The 24,660-nt window shown below is 48.6% G+C and overlaps 1 protein-coding gene across 1 annotated transcript in view; it reads left to right on the top strand.

Annotated features, from left to right (window-relative positions):
- SOX5 (SRY-box 5) overlaps positions 1-24,660 on the top strand; it is a 587,891-nt gene that overhangs the window by 146,538 nt on the left and 416,693 nt on the right. The gene's annotated exons all lie outside the window — the stretch shown is intronic.

Here is a 24,660-nt window from a genome sequence, read left to right as displayed (position 1 = left end):
GTAGAAATTATGCCTCTAGAAATGGGAGCCATTTATTCATTATGTCAATATGGCTTCCTGTGTTTTTAGACATGCCTGTACTATCTGCAGTCTTTTCCATCACATCTAGTTCCCAGACCTCGGCATACCACAAGTTCAAATGAAGTGAGTTAAGATCTTTCCATTTAATGGCAATGACCATCTTGGCAGCTACTAATAAGGTTTCGTCTGGTCCCTTTTCTTCATTGATGGCTTCCTAGGTTTCCTTCTAAATACAGAAAGAAATGGCAGATTCTACACCCATTACACATCTGCATTCAACACAGAATCTTCCTGTCTTTCCCCACCATACCAGCATTACGAATGTGTGTCTGTGGATTTAACTGACTTCATATCAGCTTGAGACAGAGAGAGAGGGAGGGAGGGGGAGAGAGGGGGGGTTATTTTAATAGTTTAAGAAAGCTGTAGCCAAGTCATATTTCTGATTACAGTGTTAGGTTCTTTTGGGTTTTAGTTTTCATTTAATTCTTTTGGAGTTTTTAATTTTGTGTGTTGGTTGGATGCCTTTGGGCAAAGAGAGGCTTCATGTGTGTCATAAATAGGTGACCATGTACAGCAGTCGCTGTTTTGCCTTCTGAAGGGGTGGCCATCACTGCACCTTACCGCTGCTGCTGCCACCACCCCACTACTGCCACCACCCCCTTGACTTCTTTCCTTCCTCACCTGTCTGTAAAAGCAGAGTGACAAACTGCACAGGCCCTGTTGGACTGCCAGAAATCTCACCAGAGTACGTCCTCCCATGAGAGTCTGGCCACCATTTTAGTTGCCCTGGTGACAGAAAATCAGAAATGGTAGCTGGGCTGTCATGAGAAGAAGGAATCATTCAAAAGTTTGTGTGTTGACTTTTAAAGAGACTCTGGTGGAGCGAGGATTTAAACAAGGATTATTTCCTTTGGTGGACAGACGGAGCCCACAATCTGTCACCTGAGGCAGCTGCCTCAGCTTGCCTCATTATGGATGTATACCTTTAATATATCACAGCATATGCATAAGAACATAAGAGAAGCCATGTTGGACCAGGCAAACATACACACATCACATCCTCTTTTAAAACTACCTGCACCAGTGGAACAAAGTTTGAGTCCTGTGGCACCTTTAAGACCCACAAGGTTTAATTCTAGGAATAAGCTTTTTTTGTGCATGCACACTTCTTCAGATGCCTGCACACAAATGCTTATACCCAGCATTAAACATTGTTGGTCTTAAAGGTGCTACTGGACTCAAACTTTATCCTACTGCTTCAGACCAACATGGATACCCACCTGTACCTGTGGAAACACGGAGACATGGATGCCGAGTATTGGTTGCTTTTAGCATTTTTTCCAACTTACAAGTAAGTTCTAAGAGAGTTCTAGTTCTACACTCTCTACCTTACCTGGATGTTGGCCTCCTTGTATCATCAATGCTGGAGTCATTTGTCCATCAGAGACCTGGTATTTCTGGCCACTGTGTGACACAGCGTGTTGGACGGGATGGGCCATTGGCCTGATCCAACATTGGCCTCTCTTCTGTTCTTATGGTTGTAAGATCCGAGTCCACTACTAAGAGTGACACTGCCACCATAGACTTCTGTGCACTTCGGACCCTCAAGAACTGCTGTCACGTAACAGCAGATAAATCTGAGCCCAGTGAACCAATGGATTCATTTGGTATTAAGGCAGCTTCAAAGGATTACAGGGGGAAATAGCTAGGTTAGCGTCCAGTTGCACCTTAGAGACCAACGAGATTTGGTGGGGTCTCGAAATCTAGCTGCTTTACTGCAGACCAACTTGACTGCCCTGTGAAACTAGCTACATGGGGAAAGTGATAGGGTGTCAGTGGGTTCGATCAAACTAGCAGCTTAGCACCATCAGGCGCTGCCTCTAATTGTACCCGTTTAAAATGTTGTGGGGCAGATCAGACAGCACACCCTGCTGTTGGTTACCCACATGACCATCCCTTAGTCAAGCATCCACAGTACTGCAGTGTTTCAGCCACAGAGCATGCTGCCCAGTTGTTTTTTAAAATGCAGGTGGGCACCTATGTGCTCATGAGCACACATATGTGGTCATGTGCGTGCACATGTGTGCATACGCTCATGTGCACACGCACATGTGCACATATAGGCAAAAACTCCCAAGACCCCACCCCAGCGGTGGAAACGGATCTGCATGTTCAGACCGCCAATCCGTTTTGTGTGCGGTCCCCCGCGTTCAGACATCCGGCCATGCGCAATGAATGCACAAGGAATCAAAAATACCACTTGCAACGTGGTGCCTTTTTAACTCAGCTCCAAGTCGTCCTACAGCGGGGTGAGTACGCCGGAGGAATGCCTGACAGATGTGGCTGTGTGACTGCACCCATTTAATCCAGAGGGGAAAGGTGGCTATGCTGGGCCAAACTGCTCGTGTGATCACACCCCGTGATAGGGTCCATGTGTATTCCTGTAAAATACAAAAGAAAGCAGAGTGGCACATGCCCTAGTAAGTTATGGAAGACAGCTCCGCTTGGTTGGTCAACAGTCATTGAAAGGAACCACTAAGAAAAGACTGTGATTGAGTAGTGTTTCAGCCCGTAATGATAAGAAACTTTTGGATTTTGACACACAGTGTTAAGATTTCTACAAGTGCTATATCATGTGACGTATCACATGAGTTCCTCACCCCCACAGCTTAGAGGGAACATTGGTGATCACACCCCGTGATAGGGTCCATGTGTCTTCCTGTAAAATACAAAAGAAAGCAGAGTTGCACAAGCCCTAGTAAGTTATGGAAGACAGCTCAGCTTGGTTGGTCAGCAGTGACTGAAAGGGACCACTAAGAAAAGACTGTGATCGAGTAGTGTTTCAGCCCGTAATGATAAGAAGCTTTTGGATTTTGACACACAATGTTAAGATTTCTACAGGTGCTATATATACAAAAAAAATACCTTCCAGAAGTCACTTGTGTGACGTATCACATGAGTTCCTCACCTCACGCTTCCCTTCCCCGTGCTCTTGGAGGCCGGCCTCCATTGAGAATTTCCAGAGACGCCATGAAAGTCCTCCGAGTTTCCGTATTGCACAATTGTTTATTGCAAACCCAGTTAAGCAGTTCATATTTTCCAGCGGTAAAAATTCTTCAGATAACTCACCTTCCCTTCCCAGCCCTCTTATGAAGTTTATCTTGCTCTAATGTTTCACTTTTCCTCAGAATACTCGAGTCGCATACCTCTTTCATAGGTTGCCTCTCAGGCTAGCTTAGCCACATCCGAGTCCCGTGGTATTCAGGAATACAGTTGCTTTGTGCTTATCTTCTCTCTTGGATTGCCTTCATGTATATTCTGACAATGTTCTTAGAAGATCCCACAGGTTTCCTCGGAGAAGAGAAAGAGTCCAGTAGCACCTTAAAGACTAACAACATTTGTGGGAGGGTATAAGCAAGTCACTGCTCACTTCCATCCCTGGAAGGGTGTCAGAAGGCAACCCCCCCCGCTCAGGCTCCACTGGACTGTTTTGGATTGCTAGTTATTGGGGGGGGGGGCGGAACGCGCAGATCTGCCCTCACAGAGGAGGGAGAGCTTGTACCTGAAGGCGGTCTGGGGGAGGGGGGGCTCTGCAACTTACATGGCTGCTTCTTGCTCCTCATGGCCCAACTGAGAGCTGCTGGGAGCAGGGGGTGGGGCTTCTTGCATGTGCCTGCCCCCTGGGCTCCTTATTGCTCCTGTGCGCTCCCGCAGGAAATGACCCCTGGATAGGACATCTGGGGCAAGTGAAGCTGTATATTCTTGGTGCTTGGGGGGGGGCAACAGTGGGAGGGCTTCTAGTGTCCTGGCCCCACTGCTGGACCTCCTGATGGCACCTGGTATGTTTGGCCACTGTGTGACAGAGGGTTGGACTGGATGGGCTATTGGCCTGATCCAACATTGGCTTCTCTTATGCTCTCTTGTTCTTAGGTATCTGAAAATCTTGTTGGGTCTCTAGATTGCTACTGGGCTTGAATTTAACCCTTCTGCTGCAGACCAACATGACTACCCAAAAGCATTACTTAATTCCCTTAAAGTTTGCCTTTTGCCTTCTCCAATGCAAACTCTGAGGAGTGTGATAATATTCTGGGGTTTCAAACACCTCTGAGCTGTCCCTGCTATTAGGGGGCTCTGGTAAATTCACAGTCATTCTCCTCTTCCAGAGAGAATTGCTCCCTGATGGATACAGGGGCCAAGAACCTTCTAAGAAGTGATTCTGGCTCAAAGTGATTATCACAGAGAGGTCATGACAGACCTTCAGTAATGCTTTCTAAGTTGGTTGGTTTTGTTTTCTCTTGTGGAGACTCACTGGGACCACTGAGAGCCAGTTTGGTGTAGTGGTTAGGAGCGCAGACTCTAATCTGGGAGAACCGGGTTTGATTCCCCACTCCTCCACTTGCGGCTGCTGGACGACCTAAGGCAAACTGTAGTTCTGGCACAGCTGTTCTTGAAAAAGATCAGCTTCTGTCAGAGCTCTCTCAGCCTAGGGTTGCCAAATGGGGGCGGGGAAACCTCTGCTTTGGAGGCCCGATTTCCGCTGCGGCAGAATCGGGCCCCGGGGGGAACTCCGCCCCCCAAAGCTGCGTCACCGGAGATGACGCAGCCACGTTGCTGACGTTGGGGGCGTGGCTGAGCTCATCGGGGGAAAAACCAGATGGTTTCCCACCCGTTCCCCCCCGACGAGCTGGGCCACGCCCCCAATGTCAGCAACGTCGCACGTCACTTCCGGTGATGTGGCGGCAGCACGCGCATACTGAGCCTGCTTCCGGACTTGTCCGAGCCTCCCCCGCTGGTGAGTTTGCCAGACTTGGCAACCCTATCTCAGCCCCACCTACCTCACAGGGTGTCTGTTGTGGGGAGGGGAAGGGAAAGGAGTCTGTAAGCCGCTCTGAGACTCCCTTGGGTAGTGAAGGGTAGGGTATAAATCCAATCTCCTCCTCCTCCTCCTCCTTGTTCTTTGTGCTGTGTAGGTGTAGTAGTTAGGAGTGTGAACTCTGATCTGGGAGAACTGAGTTTGATTCCCCACTCCTCCACATGCACCTGCTGGTGTGACCTTGGGTCAGTAACCAGTTCTCTCAGAGCTGTTCTCTCAAGAGCATTTCTCTCAGAGCTCTCTCAGCCCCACCTACCTCCCAGGGTGTCTGTTGTGGGGAGGGCCCCCTGCCCTGGCTCCAAGACTCTTTCAGGTATTGAAGGGTGGGGTATAATTCCAATCTCTTCTTACTCTTCACTTGATACCCTCTTCTTTTGAGTAAGATAGATGCTGTTTTGTATGTTCACCTCATCCTTTCCTTTTATCTTGACATTCTGGCCACGGGCGCTTGGGAAAGAAAGCCAATGTTGTAAGTGGAACCCAAAACACACATCGGTTGTGTGAAAATATGTCTCAAGAAAATGCAGCTCCATCACAATGGATGATGGATTGTGAATTAAACAAAAATAGACTCTGAAAGACTTGAGAATTTTTCACACCATTGTTAGCACCAGTCCAGCCTCATCTCATGGAGCTCTGGCTGAAATCCAACGGTATTTTGTCAGCTGTTTGGACCATCTAAATTTGTTTGGAGAAAACGAATCACCATGGCGACTGGAGCAGTAGAGATTGCTTCCTTCCTACATCCTCTTGGGTTATTAATGTTCTTGAAACTGATGGGGGGGAAACCCGGTGATAACAACGGAGTAGCTTTAGGAGAAAGGCCAAGATGGAATGGTAAACCTATCAATATAAAAAAACAACAACCCTGGGGTTGGCTAATGCCACGGGTACCCATTTGAGAGTATTTCACTCAAAATATTTTATGAGAAGTTGAACTTCTGCTCTTCCCGTGGGCTAAAGATAGACAGTTTGAAGAACAGATACCTCCATAAGTATCCTCCCACTTCTGGACCAAGTCTGAACAGTATGGTAGTATTTTTTATCATTTCTGCAGCATTTTCCCTCCTACAAAATACTTTGCTTACCTTGTTTCCTCTCAGATGTAAACCATCTTTTAACTGCAGGTTACTTCAAGGCAAATGCAATATGGATCTTCTGTATATAGTGCCAGGTCAACTTATTCTCAACTTTCACATCCATCTGTGAAATAACATGGCCTAACTCCAGGAGATTGTGAATGGGAGGCTGAATATTCAGGTTTACATTTTCTCAGGCTAAGAAACAGACTCTTTTCAATATATTCCGTGCTCAGTTTCCAGGCCAAAGGTAGCAATTGGGGAACGGGCTTAGAATTTCCCCTTTAAAATGTTTTAATTATGGGAATAGTCTCCCTCTTTCAGTCCTTTCCCTCTTTCAATCCTTTGCCATTATCGTCCCATCTGTTGTCCACAAATCTACAGGGAACAAAAATTAAGCTAATGGGTCCATAATATTTTGGCTCTCCCTGGATCGTTTCTTACATATGGGTGTTACGTTGGCTGCCTTCCAGTCCTCAAGGGTAGGAGGCCAGTATTAGCGTCAGTACACATTTCACCAAAGAAGACCGACAGCTTCACATTTCAGCTCTGCAGGGACTCCTGCATAGATGTCATCCAATTCCAGTGACATTTTAATTTGTAATTTGTCAGCCCTAGAACTTCATTGCTTGGTTTTGACTCATTTTTCCCCCCCTGCTGCTCTCCCCAAATAAACTGGGGTAGACATGGGTATTTTCCCGACATATTCCTGCAGGTTCAACAAAGCTGGAGTCCCTAGCCATATGGTCCCCTGTACTTATGAGAAACACCACAGCCAACCTATGTATCGAAGACACTTTCAGCAAGCCATTCTTCCAAGAAGGTCAGAGCAGTGTGGATACTGGGTAAATCTATGTTAATCTCACAATAACCCTGTGGAAAAACACTGGAGCCACATAAGGGTGGCTCAAGGTTCATGTGGTGATCTCCACTAGGGATTGGGACCCATATCGGTCTTGTCCAGGCGTAGCTCTCCAGCCACTGAAATTCACCAGCTCTGGCTATGCCTCTCCCACCAGTGAGCTGGTGGCAGCAGCCTCTAAACCAGGATCTGATTGAACACAAATGAAGCTGCCTTATACTGAATTAGGTCATTGGTCCATCACGTTCAGTATTGTCTACTTAGACCAGCAGCAGCTCTCCGGAGCCTTTCACATAATCTACCACCTGGTTTTTCTGACTGTAGATGCCAGGGATTGAACCTGAGGCCTTCTGCATACCAAGAAAAGGCATGAGCTTTGCCCAGTTTGGAGCTCCTGAACCACTGTTCGGCAAAGATGCCTTTTTTCTGGTTCAGTTCAGCTGTTCGGGCCATTTAAACTTAACAGCTGAGCGGTGCGGGTCCGCTACAAGCCATCTCACTGGTCAGTTTTGCTCCCCCCCTCCCCCGGCTGCCAGCCTCCCAAGACACGGCTGGGAGAAAGGAGGAACCCAACTGACCGGTTCAGGGCATTTTGGCTCGGTTTGGTTTGAGGGCTGTCCCGAACCAAACTGGAATTTTTAGGTTCATGCCCATCCCTAGTTTTTTATACAGCAATTTGTGCCGAGCAGACAGCACAAGAAGTGTCACAGATAGTGTTGCCAACCCCATGTTGGGAAATTCCTGGAGATTTATGGGTGGAACCCGGAGAGGGGGGGGTTGGGGAGGAGAGGAACCTCAGTGGAGCCATTCAGTCCACCCTCCAAAGCAGCTATTTTAAGTCAGGGGAACTGATCTCTATAGTCTGGAAATCAGTTGCAATACTAGGAGGGGCTGTGGCTCAGTGGTAGAGCATCTGCTTGGCATGCAGAAGTTCCCAGGTTCAATACCCGGCATCTCCAGTTGAAAGCACCAAGGAGTAGGTGAAGTGAAAGACTTTTCTCTGCCTGAGACCCTGAAGAGCCACTGCCATTCTGGATAGACAGTACTGACCTTGATGGACCAAAGGTCTGAGTCAGTATAGGTCAGCTTCATGTGTTCATCATGAGATCTCCAGGCCCCACCTAGAGGCTGGCAACCCTGGACACAGAAGAGGAACAGTAGCTCATTTTTGAGCAGTCTAAAGGCTGTAATCCTAAAGACTGAAAATTTCGCTGTTTCGTATTCGGATTTTTCTCTGCTTGGACCGAAGCGAAAAGCCGAAATCAAGCCGAGCCTGAGGACCTGATATTTTCTCTTCTCCATGGGTCTGGGATTCTGTGTAAGAGGGGGAAAAAAGGGGGGGGACGACTTTACACGCCAAGAAACTTTTTGAAGGGGACCTGCACACCCATGCATGTGTGACACGATTGTAAATTAGCCTGTTGCTATTGAAGGAGGTCCCACACTAAGACCCTGCTAGAAAACAACTGCTTTGTTTAATGGCCATTTATCCCGCCTCCCCTGCCCCTTCCGTTTTACCCCCTTTCCACCACCCAATAGAGATATTAGACAGATTGGAACATTCTCGTTAGCATTCACGCGGATATTACAGCCTCCGCCAGGAAGACCATTTCATACTTTTCACCTGGAAAGGACTTCCTGGGGATGAAGCCCACGTCACATCTCTGGAGTAGATGATGGGAGGGTGGGGGTGGTGGGGTGGAGGAGAGATGGGGGGGCAGGTTGTGCAGATACCGCGTTGAGTGGGAGGCCAGGCATGCTCCAGAGACTCCATTAAGCAAAGGTTACAGCGAGACACAAGAATGGTAACAGAGCTTATGCATTATCTCGGCTCTGCTCAGATGAAAATGTATAGCACAAACAAAAGACCTACAGCTTTGTGAAGAGACGAGGGAAGAGGGGGGGGAGGGGGAGAAACTACAGAATGTCTGGGATTTTAAACAAATGTATGCAACAGCAAAAAAAAAAAAACCCTTTTCTTCCCTCCAGCCATTGTTCTATTGTCTTTCAAAGGCCATTAAAATGAACAGCAGGTTGTGATGAAAATTTCATTAAGCTCTAGTTAAATCATTATGAGGGTGCTATATTCATGCTTCAGCTCATTCCCCATCGAGGAGACAAAAAAAAATGAATAGAAAATGAGGTGGGTTTTATCCCACCTCCAGGTTCTCGCCTCTCCCTCTACCTTAAAAAAAAAATCAATAACAAAAGTTGGGAAGTTGAAGGGGGGAGCCGCTTAGGAAAGAGAGAGTTTATTGGTGAACCTGCTTTGGGGCGGGGTGGGGCGGAGAAGGGAGATGAAATCGACAAGTGGTGAAAAGTGACATTAACAAAGTGGCTATTTTGAAAATCCCCCCCCTCTGGAGGGAGGGAGGGAGGGAGGGAGGGGGAAGAAGGAGAAAACAATGGCCATTCTAACATTGACAATAGCAGCCGCAGAAGAAGCAGGCAGATTATGAAAATGGCACGTTTGCAATTTCCCCTGAAGTTTCCCTTTTCTAGACTTCTTTTTTGGGGGGGGGGATTTTCCCCAATAAGTGGTTGTTTGTGAAAAACATGCTCCCCGTTGAATATCAGGGCCCTGCGGGATCTACTTCAATTCCGCAGGGCCTACAAGATAGAGCTGTTCCTCCAGGCCCTTCAGCTGAGCCAGCGGACGGCCAACTATCGCCTCCCTGAGGTGTTTGTCACTCTGTGAACAACTACTGGCTATGGCCAGGAACCTCCCACAACCAGAAATAAAAAAATCTTGTTATTAGCTGTGACCACCATTTTAATAATTATGATCATGTTTTCAATTTTAATGTTTTTACATTAACTAATATATTTTGTATAAATGGTATTTTGTTACCCGCCCTGAGCCCGCTTCTGGGAAGGGCAGCCTATAAATGGGAAGAAATAAATAAATAAATAAATATTTTTTTAAAAAAATCCCATATATCTCAGTTATAAACAGATACAATCCTGTGTTGTACCAACTGATTTCTATAAATGGAATCTCCAAATCTGGCATGTATTAATCCGTCTCAGAAGGATTTAACATCACATAACATTCCAAAAGTAAGAGGGAATCCTAAGGTTCAAATTTATTATAAGTAGGGTTGCCAGGCCAGACCGGGTAGAGTGAGGACTTGGGGTTCCCCAGAAGTGACATCACTCCTCTCTAAGAATCACCAAAAAGTCTATGGTCTTCAGCGCTTCCTAGAGAGGCATGTTGTCATTTCTATGGTATTCAGCGCTTCCTAGACAGGTGTGTTGTCTCAAGCTTGCGCATGTGTTTGCAGGTCCCCATCAACTAGTCCAGGGGTGTTGAACTCATTTGTTATGAGGGCCGGATCTGACATAAATGAGACCTTGTTGGGCCGGACCATGCGTGTCATAAAATGTAATGCCAGGTAGCGGAGATATATACTTTATAAAGGACACAAACACAAAGGTGTTTTTTTTAACTTAAAATAAAAACATACTTAAAACATTAGCACTCTTGCAATGTTTTATTTATTTAACAGTGTCTGATAACTGACACTTCTTGCTCTGAATTATTACATCAAAATGTCTGTGCTGTTGCAATCTTAAGGATGCTGTTCAGGTGTGTATCTGTAAGCTGCAAACCTATGATGACCCAGCAGCAGCAGAACTGGAAGAAGAAGAAGCAGAAGACAGCCAGTTCCACTGTGGGCCTGATAGAAGCCCTCCGGGGCCGCATGTTTGACACCCCTGAACTAGTCTTCAGCATGACCTAGAGAGGTGTGTTGTTACTTCTGTGGTCTTCAGCACTTCCTAGAGAGGTGTGTTGTCACTTTTTCTTTCTCCTGCCAGCTACTGGAATGCCAGAGAGCAAGGTCCATTGATCGCCTCCCCCTAGCAGGCACACAGCAACCCTAGCTGTGGCCTTGGTGGCTCATAGTCAAATGACAAGAGGGGGACTCATGAGGACTCGAGGGAGAAGGTGGGAAAAAACCCATTTTCCCTTCCACACCACTGGCTATAGTTGCCCCTCCGTGTTGTCACCTCCTGCCACTCACCATTATTGCTTACCAATTTCATCCTGTTTCGGAACTCGCTAAAACTGGGGATTCCAAAAATGCAGGGTAAGAAGGAGAAAACTTTGGGTTTGTGCCTGGTGAGGAAAAATCTACTCCAGAAAATTTCACATAATGAACGGTTTTAAAAACACCAATGCAGGGAATTTCACTACTGCAAAAATGGTCTTTGGTGTAAGCTTTCACCTTCATCAGCTTCAGGTACAACTTCTCACCTGCATTGATACTAACATTCTCAGCATTTGTATTTCTCTGTTCAGGGAGCTTTCTGTCTTTTCGAAAGGCTTTTTAAAAAGTGATCTACCCTGAGTTCTCCTTTCCCCCTTCTTTTTATCTGTTTCTTTTTTCAGAAGCCACAAGTTTTGCATGAAATCCAGAGAAAACAAAGCACTGAACACATTGGTGTTCATGTGTGCTCTCGATGGTGGCTGATTAGCAAAAGGCTCGCTGGTCGTGAATGCTGTGAAGTGTAGGGTAGTGATGGGGAAATCATCTGGTTCTCCCCGTTCTATCCCATTTAGGACTGAGTCCTTCTCTCCTCCTAGGGACAGAATAATATCAGTATTCAGTTAGTGTTTGAGATCTCTGAGTAGCGGAACCCACAAGTTGTTTTCCTGTCTTGCCTTCCACTACCTTTTATTTATCTCCGGAGTCTGTGGTCCCCTGTGAGGGAAAGTAAGTTAAAGTGGGTAGTGATCCTCATCAGAATTCCCTCTGATTCCTCCCAGAGAGCAGTCTACGGTTGGGCGGGATTGTGGGGTGGGGTTGATTAAGAACATAAGAGAAGCCAGTGTTGGATCAGGCCAATGGCCCATCTAGTCCAACACTCTGTCACACAGCGGCCAAAAATACCAGGCGCCATCAGGAGGTCAATCACAGAATCTGGTCTAATAGGACCTCACGGTTTTCTTAGTTGATAAGATGCTGTGAGTTGGCTGTTTGTCTCTGTGTCTGTGTGTTCTAGCTCAGAGGTGTTGTCGAACTGAGAGCTGGATCTGACATAAATGTCACTCTGTCAGGCTGAGCCATGTGCACCATAAAACGTAATGCCAGGTAATGGAAATATAAACTGTATAAAGGACAGCAGCTGGTAAGGTACAAGTTGGTGTATCCTCACTGCAAGGCCTTGTGGGCTGGGAGGGGGTGCAAAGGAAAACCCATATGGGTGGACTGGAGAGCCAGCGGTGCAGCCCTGGGCAGACACTCCCACGCTGCTTGGCTGCTGCAGATGAGGTTGTTCCACCGTGCTGAAGCCACAATTAGAGTGGCTCCACCCACTCCCCTCCCTGAGCAGTCTCCAGTTCCCTCCCTTGCACTGGTTCATCACGGACCACATTAGAGCCCTGGATGGGCCAGTTCTGGCCCCCAGGCCTTATGTTTGACACCACTGTCCTAGCTGTTCAATATATGCCAGCATTGTACTGTCTTCCCTGTACTGCTGTCATGAGGTAGCTGCACTTGGGAACATCTTTATCTGCAGGATCCCAGAGAGCTTCTGCATAGCCAGTTTGGTGTAGTGGTTAAGTGAGAGCCAGTTTGGTGTAGTGGTTAAGTGTGATGACTCTAATCTGGGAGAACCGGGTCTGATTCCCCACTCCTCCACTTGCACCTGCTGATGTGACCTTGGGTCAGTCACAAGCTCTAGCACAGCCAGTTTGGTGTAGTGGTTAAGTGCACAGACTCTAATCTGGGAGAACCGGGTCTGATTCTCCACTCCTCCACTTGCACCTGCTGATGTGACCTTGGGTCAGTCACAAGCTCTAGCACAGCCAGTTTGGTGTAGTGGTAAAGTGCACAGACTCTAATCTGGGAGAACCGGGTTTGATTCCCCACTCCTCCACTTGCACCTGCTGATGTGACCTTGGGCAAGCCATAATTCTGGCACTGCTGTTCTTGAAAAAAGAGCAGTTTCTGTCAAGAGCTCTCTCAGCCCCACCTACCTCACAGGGTGTCTGCTGTGGGGAGGGGAAGGGAAAGGAGTTTGTAAGCCACTTTGAGACACTTTTGGGTAGTGAAGGGCGGGGTATGAATCCAATCTCTTCTTCTTCTTCTTCTTCTTCTTCGTCTTCATAGGGTGGTGCAATCACATTGCATAGCCTCTGTCTTGGAAGTCTGGGGTCACAACAAAGACAATAGCAAACCCCCTCTGAACATCTCTTGCCGGGAAAACCCTAGGGGGTTGCCATAAGTCAGTTGTGACTTGATGACACTTCCCACCACCACCACTTTCATCTGAGAGAGAGGCTCCACCCGACATCGCGCCACCCTACATGGAAGCACTCTATGATTGCGCCACCCTACGTGGAAGCACTCTATGATCCTGCAGATAAAGATGTTCTCCTGTACAGCTACCTCATGACAGCAGTACAGGAAAGACATTCCAGCCCAACTTGACTGAAAACCGAGAATCAGCAGAGTTCGATTCGGCACTGGTGCAGTAGACACCGATGCTTGCTCCTCCGCCCCTCCCCCAGGCATAAATCTGTTACTGAAGTTGCATGGCTTCATTGCATATGAAACAGCCTCTCCTTTCGAACTTTTATTTCAAAAGACGATTCAGTCCTTTTCTATCTCTGGTGTACGCTAATGAAGATAACGGAGTGGGTTTGGAGAAGCCTCGTAGACTGTGGCAAACCTCTGGCCCTTAGTCGGATTCCCCGTCGGCCCGGGTATTGTTCTCACAGCTACAGTCATTAGCAGGATGAGCTAAGGGCATGGTTTCCCTCCCTCTTGCTATTTTCTTAAGATATCAGAGGATAGTAAAGGATTTATCTCTGGCCCTAATAGGGAACTAGAAGTCTCTTTGAAGATGCTGGGTTTGACATAAGGAAAAGCCAAAAAGAGACCTTTTCTTCTTCTTCTTCTTCTTCTCCCCCCCCCCAGATGATTAGTTTGATTGGAGTGCAGGATCGTAATGTGTGGCCCCTGATGTCTATGTGCATTCAGGAATATTTCTTTAAATTCACATTATAGATCTTCCAAAGCACAGAAAGGAGGGGATTTTTAAAAAGTGCAATCATATACTTCTCTCTGTGGAGAGTTAAGTTCTTTTGTTTGTTTTTAACTTCCAAAGCATGATTTTGTGCTTGGAACTTGGTTTCTGTGTTGGTTTTCTGTTTTCTTTTTTTTTTATTTCTGTAATTACCGCCTCCATTTGGGCTACTATTTAAAAGGGTGTTTATTTCCCTCCAGGGTCGAAAGGACTTCGGGTGGAATGTTGCTTCTGCATAGCTCCCAAGGTCTGTTTCCATGCAGCAGGCGCAAAGATTGCGCAGTTTTATAGCAGGTTGCTTAATCTGTTTTAGAAAAAAGTTTGTGCAACCACTAAGATAAGTGAGCTTCATCGCACCTGACAATGCAGAATATTGCAACACCATCACTTGACACTCCTCCCCCTTCTTGTTCTTGAGATGGCTAAGGGTTCGTTCTCAAAAACTTGCCTGACTTTGAGCGCAGGGGTCAGTGCCATCAGCAAATCCATGCATCCATCGCTACGGTGTCAAATTACCCAGCCTGTTACTGAGGGGGGGGGGGCGCTGTACAGAATGAATTCATATCCGGCAAATGTACTGATTTGTCTTGCTTGTGTAGACTCATGTGAACCTCGCTGTAGAATCCAGTAGAATGCACTATGCCCTGGAGCCTGTTCATTGCCCTGATGGCCCATTTGGACTAATGTGTGTGTGGGGGGGCAAAACTCTATGGTAGAAGCTAATTCTACCATAGAGGTTTTGCCCACAAACCAGAGCGTAGCCCCCAACATCCCCCCATGTGAATTCCAGGTGATGTAGGCACGTTGTGTTTATTTCCGGCTTCTTCCATCTCCGTTCCTGGTAAGTTCACCTCCATCCCCAGCCTTCAAAATCTCCAATGGGGCATGGATATGTGTCTCCCCCCTCCTCTTCCCAGGTAGAGCGACTTCCCAAACGTCCCTTATGCAAGCCTCTTCCAGAAATTCGGCATTCTGAATTTACCGGCATTCTGAATTTACCGGTTCTGAAGTGCAGCTGATGCAGTCAGGGGTTCCTGTTGTTTTCTTTTCTTATTTCCAAATCTGAAGCAAAGTGCAGCCACAGCTTTCAGTTCCTTCATTTTACATGTATCTCCCCTCCTGCCCCTGGCATACTTGGGCATTGATAACACACTGCCTATTATTTAATTCAGGGAAAGACTAAGGAATGTGGGACAGCAACTTAGTCTTAATAAAGTCCTATCACAGCCCAGGGAGACGTAATGTCGTTGTGTTTTGATGTCTGTTTGTTTGATGTCAAGTCACAGCTTGATGTTCAGAGGCGGTCTGCCATTGCTTGCCTCCACGGCACAGCCCTGGTATTCCTAGGAGATCTCCCACCTAAATACTGACCAGGCCTGACCCTGCTTAGCTTCTGAGATCTGACAAGATCAGGGTAGCCTGAGCTATCCAGGTCAGGGTATTAGATGCATACATTCACATTATAAATCAGAAGACTATATAAGTTCTCATATCTGGAGGTGGTGGGGAATCTCCTACTTAATTTATTTTTATTTCACTTAATTTATTTTACTTAAAAAAAAATTAAATGCTGCCTTTTCCCCCAATGGGGACCCACAGCGGCTTACAGCATTCTCTTCTCCTCCATTTTATCCTCACGACAACCCTGTGAGGTGGGTTTGGCCGAGAGGGTGTGACCGGCCCAAGGTCTCCCAACAAGATTTCATGACAGAATGGGGAGTGGAACCTGGAGTCTCCCGTATCATAGTCCAACACTCGGACTACGATACCATAATAATCTCAGGGTTGGACATTCGTAAATTGCTAACCTTCCTGGGGTGGATGGAGAAGAATTCTGACTGATCTCCAGGCTACAGAGATCCATTCCCCTGGAGAAAATTGCTGTTTTTGAAGGTGGCCTCCATTACATAACAATCTGCTGAGGTCCCTCCCCATCTAGGATTGCCAGCTCCAGGTTGGGAAATACCTAGAAATGTAGGTGGTGTAGGTGGTGGCAGCTACAAGCACAGACAGCTTCAAGAGGGAATTGGATAAACATAGGGAGCAGAGGTCCATCAGTGGCTATTAGCCACAAAGTATAGATAGGAACTCTCAGGCTGGGGCAAGGGGTGCTCTGTATTCTTGGTGCTTGGGGGGGGGCAACAGTGGGAGGGCTTCTAATGTCCTGGCCCCACTGCTGGACCTCCTGATGGCCCCTGGTATTTTTGTCCACTGTGTGACAGAGTGTTGGACTGGATGGGCCATTGGCCTGATCCAACATTGGCTTCTCTTATCTTCTTATGTCCTTAAACTTTGGAGTTGGAGCTTGAGGAAGGCGGGGTTTGGAGAGGGGAGGGACTCCAGTGGGCTATAATGCCATAGCGTCCACATTCCAAAGTGGCCATTTTCTCCGGTCAACTACTGTCTGTTTCCCGGAGATCAGTCGTAACAGCAGGCAAGCTCCAGCCAGATCTCTAATAGTCGGCAGCTCTATGTCTCCCCTCCCCAGACTCCATCCCCCAAATCTCCAGGGATTTCCCAACCTGGAGTTGGCAACCCTATGAATTGTGAACTGCACGTGTGTCCCCCTAATACTATCAAACTTTTTATTCACCATCTCTTGTTAGGGGAATCAAGAGGCCTACAGCTCTTCCGTAAGCCATGAATGTCTCAAAGGCGGTCATTAATGGACACAACAAGAGAGGACCCTTTGAAGCAGCAAGCTCCTGGGTTGTTTTGTGTGTGTGTGTGTGGTTTTTGTTTTTTTTGTTCTTTGAAGCACATCTGACAAGATGGAGAAAGAACAAAAAGAGGGGGAGACATATGTAAGTCGAAACCTGAGGAAAAGCCTCAGGATACTCTAATTGGCTGAGTTTTGAATGTTGTTTGGTACTTCACTGTCCTTTTTCAACGGCCTTCGCTAAAGAGGCTTTCTGATGCCTTTTCTACTGAAGGGCAAACAAGGGGACTGTGCCGTCCAGAGCTTTCAAGTTTAGTTTCCTCCCCTCTCTCCCACTGCTGGGGAAGGATATCACCCGCGCACCTTGCTAACACGTCCCTCTGAGTAGTACATCCCCATCAAATACCCCAACTACAACTCACAACTCTCTCTCGGTAGAGCAAGTAGCGCCTCACCTCTGAGCGCCTTCGTTCAAACGCACCACCATATGGAGCCACGCAAAACCCGACTGATGATTAAAAGGGGGGGGGGGTAAAGAAAGGGAAGAAAGCCCTGTGTGAACCGGGGCTGTGTGGAAGGAATCCTTTTAGCGTCGCGCAGGCAGAAATCTTTGTTACCCACAGTTTTAACGTTATAAGAAGAGGGCTAGTCTGAAGCCGTGCCAGCTGTTCCTGACTCAAAGCGCTTTGCTCGTTTCTCACCTTCAAGGGTCCCCCCCCCTCTTCCTTGATAATTTAATAGTGGTAATCCAAAAGTTGATTTCAGTAGATGGTGGGGTGTCCCCCCCCCCCGTACCCTTCCATGTTGCTTAGAATCTTTTCCAAATTGCTCATGCTTTAGATCCTCAAAGGTTGGCCGCTTTGTAGGTTTTGTTTTCTCCCGGTTGATAAAAAGGCATCTAGGAATGCTGATACAGCTTCCTTAAGGGCAAAAAAGAAAGAAAGAAACCAAAGTGGTCAAAAGTGAGAGCGTTCGCAGGAAAACTTTTCTTTCCCCTCTTTTGTGATAGCGGGAGAACGGTTTCTTGTGGTTTGGCTGTTAATCAGATTAGTATTCAGGGATATTAATTAGGGATGTTGGCTGCTGCAGTACGCCGGCAAGCCTGATTTCTTAAGTGAGTTGTGATGTACTGACAACGATCAGGAACCCAACCTCTGTTTAGGTCTATACAGTTTTACTTTCCATTGCAGGAGAATAGAGTTAGCAGCTCTGGGTTGGGAAACAACTGAAGATTTGCGGGGCAGAGCCTGGGGAGGGTCCTCAGCAGGGTACGATGCCTAGAACCCACCCTCCAAAGCAGCCGTTTTCTCCAGGAGAACTGATCCTCGTCGTCTGGAGACCAGTTGTAATAGCAGGAGATGTCCAGACGCCACCTGGAGGTTGGCAACTCGATGGGGAAATAGATAAAGTCTTGCATAGGTTAGCTGGAGAGGAGAAGGTTTGAAACTGGGCATTAGATGGAACGTAAGACTATAAGAGCCATGCTGGATCAGACCAAAGGCATATCTAGTCCAGCAGCCACTTCTGGGAAGCCCACAAACAGGAAGACAGCGATAGCATTATCCTGCCTGTGCTCCCCAGAACCTGATTTAAAGAGGTCTACTGTCTCTAGTGGTCGCGGTGGCTCAGAGGTTAAGACACTGAGCTGCAGACCGGAAGGTCTGTAGTTCGGCAGTTCGAGACCCGAGTGCCGTGTGACAGAGTGAGCTCCTGTCTCTGGCCCCAGCTCCTGCCAACCTAGCAGTTCGAAAGCAAGAAATTGCAAGTAGATAAATTGGTACCGCTTCGGTGGGAAGGTCACAGCGTTCCGTGCGCCTCAGCGTCTAGTCACGCCGGCCACATGACCACGGGAACGTCTTTGGACAGCGCTGGCTCTTCGGCTTTGAAACGGAGATCAGCACTGCCCCCTAGAGTTGGAATCGACTGGCTTTCAAGCAAGGGAAACCTTTACCTTTATCTTTACCGCCTCTGGTACTGGAGGGAGTCCTTCTGTAGTGTCTTCCATCTAGTAGGCACCAACCATCCAAAGCCATTGAGGAAACATCCGGAGCAGTTAGTAATATGAAACAGTAATCCCTTCAGGGGCCGTGGCTCAGTAGCAGAGCATCTGCCTTGAATGCAGAAGGTCCCCGTTTCAATCCCCAGCATCTCCTGCTAAAAGGACCAGGCAGTCGGTAATGTGAAAGATCTCTGCGGCTTACAGTCTCCTTTCCCTTCCCCTCCCCACAACAGACGCCCTGGGAGCAGAGTTCCCTCTAAACTGAGTTAGTGTGAGCTAGCTCACAGTTTTTTAGCTCCCAGCTCACACATTTTTGTCTTAGCTCAGGAAGGATGGCTCCGGAGCAAACTAATTTATGCAGTAGCCAAATTGCTTGCTCACAATTTTGCTCACAAGACTCCACGGCTTAGAGGGAGCATTGCCTGGGACCCCCTAAATAAAGCAAGCAAGCAAATAAATAAATAAAGATGTCCCTCCTGGACAGTTTTGAGTCAAGAAAGCAGCGCAGAGAAGCCTGAATCCCCTTCTGTATGTGCACTATCTAAGGCAGGCATCCAGAGGGTTGCCAAACTCCAGGAAGGACCTGGAGATCTACGAGAATGACAACTGATCTACAGACGACGGAGATCCATCCCCCTGGAGAAAACGGCTGCTTTGGGGGGGGGGCTCTGTGCTGCCAAGGTCCCTCCCCCAACTCTGCCCTCCCCAGGCTTCACCGCCCACCGCCCCACAATTTCTGGTTATTTCCCAATCTGGAGTTGCTTGCCCTTACGACCCTCACCTTCCTACAGAAGGTGAAGAGCTTAGGGCTCTTTAGCTTGGAGAAACGACGACTGAGGGGTGACATGATCGAGGTTTATAAGATTATGCATGGGAAAGAGCAGGTAGAGAAAGAGGTACTTTTCTCCCTTTCTCACAATACAAGAACTCGTGGGCACTCCATGAAATTGCTGAGCAGTCGGGTTAGAACGGATAAAAGGAAGCACTTCTTCACCCAAAGAGTGATTCACACATGGAATTCACTGCCACAGGTGGTGGTGGCGGCTACAAGCATGGACGGCTTCAAAAGGGAATTAGATAGGCATATGGAGCAGAGGTCCATCAGTGGCTATTAGCCACAAGGTATAGATAGGGGCTCTGTGGCAAGTGATGCTCTGTCATCTTGGTGCTTGGGGGGGGTCAACAGTGGGAGGGCTTCTAATGTCCTGGCCCCACTGGTGGACCTCCTGATGGCACTGGTATTTCTGGCCACTGTGTGACACAGCGTGTTGGACTGGATGGGCCTTTGGCCTGATCCAACATTGGCATCTCTTATGTTCTTATGTGCCCGTAAAAATGACACATGTGATGCACTCTGGACACTTTGCAAGCGTGATCTTATCCTGGTGGCCCTTCACTGTCCTGCAGGAAATAACCAGTGCCCACCGGGCATTCTTTCCCCCTGTGATGAGAAGCATCTTAGGCTGCTAGCTCCAGGTTTGGAAACTCCTGGAGATATGGGGGTGGAGCCTGAGGAGGACAGGGACCCCAGTGGGGTCCAGCGCCACAGAGCCCACCCTCCAGAGCAGCTGTTTTCTCTGAGGGAACTGATCTCCGTAGTCTGGAGATGAGCTGTAATTCTGGGAGATCCCCAGGCCCCACCTGGAAGCTGGCATCCCTAGAAGCATCTTCTCAGATCTTGAGCATCCCTCTAAGACCCTGACCTGACGGTATCTCGTTCCCCATTGACTGCCTTTTTGCCAGAATCCATTTGCTTTCCTCGTCTCCCGGGTGGCCTTCCGCAGCGGCACCCCTGACCTGGCATGTTAATGTGTGAATAAGCGCCACAGATGGTACCAGCATCGTTGTTCCCCCCCCTTGCCCCCTCTACGGCTTTTGGGGGATGCCATTTATCTGGGAGTGAAGAGGTGGCCACCTGTTTTGCAAGCCTCTTGTCCTGCCTTTGAACGGTCTGCAGCTCTTGGCGCTTAGCGGCTCGCTCATCTCGGCACCGTTTCGCCCCGGCCTGTTTATCAGTGATCAAGAAGGATACTCACCCCCCCCCCCGCCTTCAAAACACACACACCAGAGCCCCTTCATTGCCTCTTGTCCACCCGAGGCGATTGTCACGACCGTGCATATTAAAATTAATCAGACCTCCCAGGCCTGCGCGGCTGTGTGTGTTTTGAGCAGGCCGAAGTGGCTATCAAGCGCTTGCCCTAATTAAAGAGGCCTGCTTGGCTGAGCTCTGGCGGGTGCTTGGGTCTTCTCGGCGCCTAATAGGAGAGGCTCGGAGAGGAGGCACGGACGGCACCGCACCGAACCGAGGGCTCACTTGAAAGTTTCCTTGGCCACCTGTGCCCGGATCGACGTGGGCTGGAATGGCTCCCTGGGCCCCTTTCCTAACTGCCCTGTTAGATAGGCGGGACAAGTGGGGAGGAACTCCAGCCAAATGAGAAGAGGAGAGCGGCAGGCAGAGGCTAAGAGCTTGGATAAAGGCCTGGGCTAGCTGGTTGATTAAAATGCCCCTTTTGTCGTTCTGCCTTTCCCGGCCAAGCCTGCTCCACTGGGCTCCTTGCAGGCCGTTGGCTCCGCTGTTCGGAAGGCATGGAGCACGTCGCTGCTCACACAAACTAGGTATCCGATTATGGATCTCATGCGTTCGTGTCTAGTCCTCGGGATGCCAGTCTCCGGGTGGGACCTGGGGGTCGCCCAGGATTACAACTCATCTCCTGACCACAGAGATCAGTTCCCCTGGGCAAAATGGAAGGTGGACTCTATGGCATTGTGCCCCACTGAGGTCCCTGTTCTCTCCAAGTCCTATCCCCAAATCTCCAGTTTTCCAGGTAGGCTTGCCAAGTCCCCCCGGGGGGCGGGGAAACCCCCACCCCAGATGCCCGTTCCCCGCCGGCGGCGGATCGGGCCCCAAGGGGAACCCCACCCCAACGTGCGCGTCACCCGGAAGTGACGCAACCACGTAGGGCACGCTGGGGACGGGGCCACGGTCATCCAAGGGAAAACACTATGGTTTTCCCTCAGATGGTCATGGCCCCGCCCCCAGCGTGCCTGGCGTCATCACGTCACTTCCGGGTGATGTAGTTGCGGCGCGTGTGCGCACTCCAGGAAAGAGCCGGGAGTCCCCCACTCCAGCAAAAGGTAATACTTGGCAACTCTAGTCATGGCTCAGGTAGGGTGTCACCTGACGCTGCCACCACTCTGGTTCCAGGCTCCTCTGAGAAGGCCCAGAGCACCTACCCAGGCCTTCAGACCTCCCTTTTGGCCGAATAATAGGCGTGAGGACCAGACAGAGTGAACATTAAAAATAGTTTATTGTATAAGAGGTCAAACAAACAAGGTGCAGAAATATAACAGTAAGTGGGTGAAAAGAAAAGAAATCAAATGCCCTAACGCGTGTAAATATATACTGTCCCTAGCTCACTATTCCAAGTGACACTAGACTACTCACCCTTCCCTCAGGATGAGGGTCTCTTCCCTGCAGCAGCCTTCCTTCTGGCTCTGTCCTCTGGAAGAAAAAACAGCTCTTCCTGCTGCACCAGATTTTTTATTCCAAGGCCGCCTCTTTTCCTGTTGGTCAATTTTGGCTCCAAAACCTCTCAGGGGCTTCTGGGAGTTGTAGGCCCAGCCTCACCTACTGCTAGCCAGGCTCCCTGGGCCTAGTAGGCCTCTGGTGGCACAGCCCAGATCATGACAGCCAGTAGCTCACAAAGTTGAATTTTTGCTCACAAGACTCCACAGCTTAGAGGGAGCATTGATCGGTACTCGGATGGGAGACCACCAAGGAAGGCCCTGCATAGGAAGGGAATGGCGATCCATCTCTGCTCCCCACTTCCCTTGAAAGCCCTGTGCTGGGGTCGCCGTAAGTTGTCCGCAACTTGATGGCACTTACATACGTAGAAGCCTGTCCCATGCTTCCAGTAAATGAAAGCAATAATCCGATCCTCCTCCTTTTAAAAGCTGCTAAAAACAACCCTCCGTAGACCTTTCTCCCATCTCGTTTTCCAAATCACAGTCTCCCCTTCCCTTTAAGCTGCTTTTTGTACCATAAAGGAAAAAAAAATAGGTATCATAAGAACATAAGAGAAGCGAGTGTTGGATCAGGCCAATGGCCCATCCAGGCCAACACTCTGTCACACAGTGGCCAGAAATACCAGGTGCCATCAGGAGGTCCACCAGTGGGGCCAGGGCACTAGAAGCCCTCCCACTGTTGACCCCTCCCTGAAGCACCAAGAATACAAGGCATGATATAGTAGTGCGTTTCCCCACCATCACCTTAGAGCAGATAGTACTGAGGGTGAACATGACCTGGAGGGTTAGGGTTAGCCTCCTTTCTCTATGCAACACCCTCAATATGGTTCCGTTCCTCTTTGCTGGACAGGGAAGAGGTATCCATGCTCTCCCTCTTGCGGTGTGAGAACTGCATGCTGTCATTGTAGATCTGTCCCAAATACGGTTGCCACCTCTGGGCTAGAATATTCCTGGAGACTCGGGGGGTGGGGTCGAAGCCTGGGAAGGGTGGGATTTGGGGAAGGAGGGACATCAGCACAGTAGAATACCTTAGAGTCCACCTTCCAAAGCAGCCATTTCCTCCAGTTGAAATGATCTCTGTCAGCTGGAGAGCAGTTGTGATTCTGGGAGATCCCCAGGCCCCTCCTGGAGCTTGGCAACCCTGATTTCCAGACTGGCCGCCGTTGTGACTAGTGGCCGGACATCACCTTATCCTCCCTGGATTTGCCCACTCTCTTCTAAAGCCTTCCAAGTTGGTAGTCGCCACCACATCCTGTGGCAGCGAGTACTTCCTTCTATCTGTCCAGAATCTCCCGCCCTTCCGCTTTAGCGGATGACCCCAGGCAATGTTCCCTCTAAGGTGAGTTCGTGTGAGCTAGCTCACAGGTTTTTAGCCTCCGGCTCACACATTTTTGTCTTAGCTCAGGAAGGATGGCTCCAGAGCCAACTAATTTATGCAGTAGCCGAACTGCTTGCTCACAACTTCAATGCCAGTAGCTCACAAAGTTGAATTTTTGCTCAGACGACTCCACAGCTTAGAGGGAGCATTGACCCCAGGTTCTAGTATCGTAAGAGAGGGAGAGACAAGCTTTGCCCTGCGCGCGCTCTCCACACCATAACCTACCTCACAAGGTGGTTGTGAGGATAAGCTGAAAAAGGCGAGAATCTTGTGAGCCACTTTGGGGGTTCCCATTGGGGAGGAGAGTTAGGTAAAAATCAGGGGAAGTTTGTGGGAACGTTCCCAAGTGGATTATAAAGATAGGACAAAAGATATATTATAAATCAATCCAACTTGGACATATTGTAGGTTATCTTTGATAAATTAGTTTAAATGGTATTCCTTCCTTTGTCATGACGTTTTGTGTAAACTTGTATTATGGGAATTAAAAGCAAAATAAAATATTTTTTAAAAAATCAGGGAAACAAATGCGTTTAAACCGATCCAGCAAGGTTCTTCTTCTTGGGTGGGACCCCACTTCCCTCTTCGATTGATCACAAGATGCGATCTGGTCATTCTCTTCGTGGATTTATAAGGGAATCAGTTCCAGGTAGACCTGGGAGTAATAGGGAAGGAGAAGCAGAAGAAGAAGAGGAGGAGGAGGAGGAGGAGGAGGAAGAAGAAGAGATTGGATTTATACCCCACCTTTCATTTGGAGTCTCAGAGTGGTTTACAATCTCCTTTCCCTTCCCCTCCCCACAACAGACACCTTGGGAGGTAGGTGGGACTCACAGAGCTCTTTCAAGAACTGCTGGTGAGAGAACAGCTCTGAGAGAACTTGTAACTGACCAGAAGTCACACCAGGAACTGCATGTGGAGAAGTGGGGGATCAAACCCAGTCCTCCCAGATTAGAATCCGCGGTCCTGACCACTGCACCCAGACTGACTGAGATCAGTCAGCCTGAGGTCTATTTGGTGCGGGGTTGCCAGGTTCCCCTGCCCGGTCACTGCTCCACCTTGGGAAACTCCTGGAGGTTTGGGAGTGGCGTCTGGGGAGGACAGGGTACCGTGCCCCACAGAGTCCATTCCTCCAAAGCATCCATTTTCTCCAGGGGAACTGATCTCAGTTGTTTGGAGACTGAGTTCTAATTCTGGGAGATCCCCAAGCCCCACCTGGAGCCCGGCATTCC

Source organism: Gekko japonicus, unplaced genomic scaffold (genome assembly GCF_001447785.1).
Source record: "Gekko japonicus isolate JY-2015 unplaced genomic scaffold, Gekko_japonicus_V1.1 scaffold482, whole genome shotgun sequence".
NCBI classification, from domain to species: Eukaryota; Metazoa; Chordata; class Lepidosauria; order Squamata; family Gekkonidae; genus Gekko; species Gekko japonicus.
The sequence above is the reverse complement of the archived record's forward strand: the minus strand, read 5'-3'. Positions and strand labels throughout refer to the sequence as shown.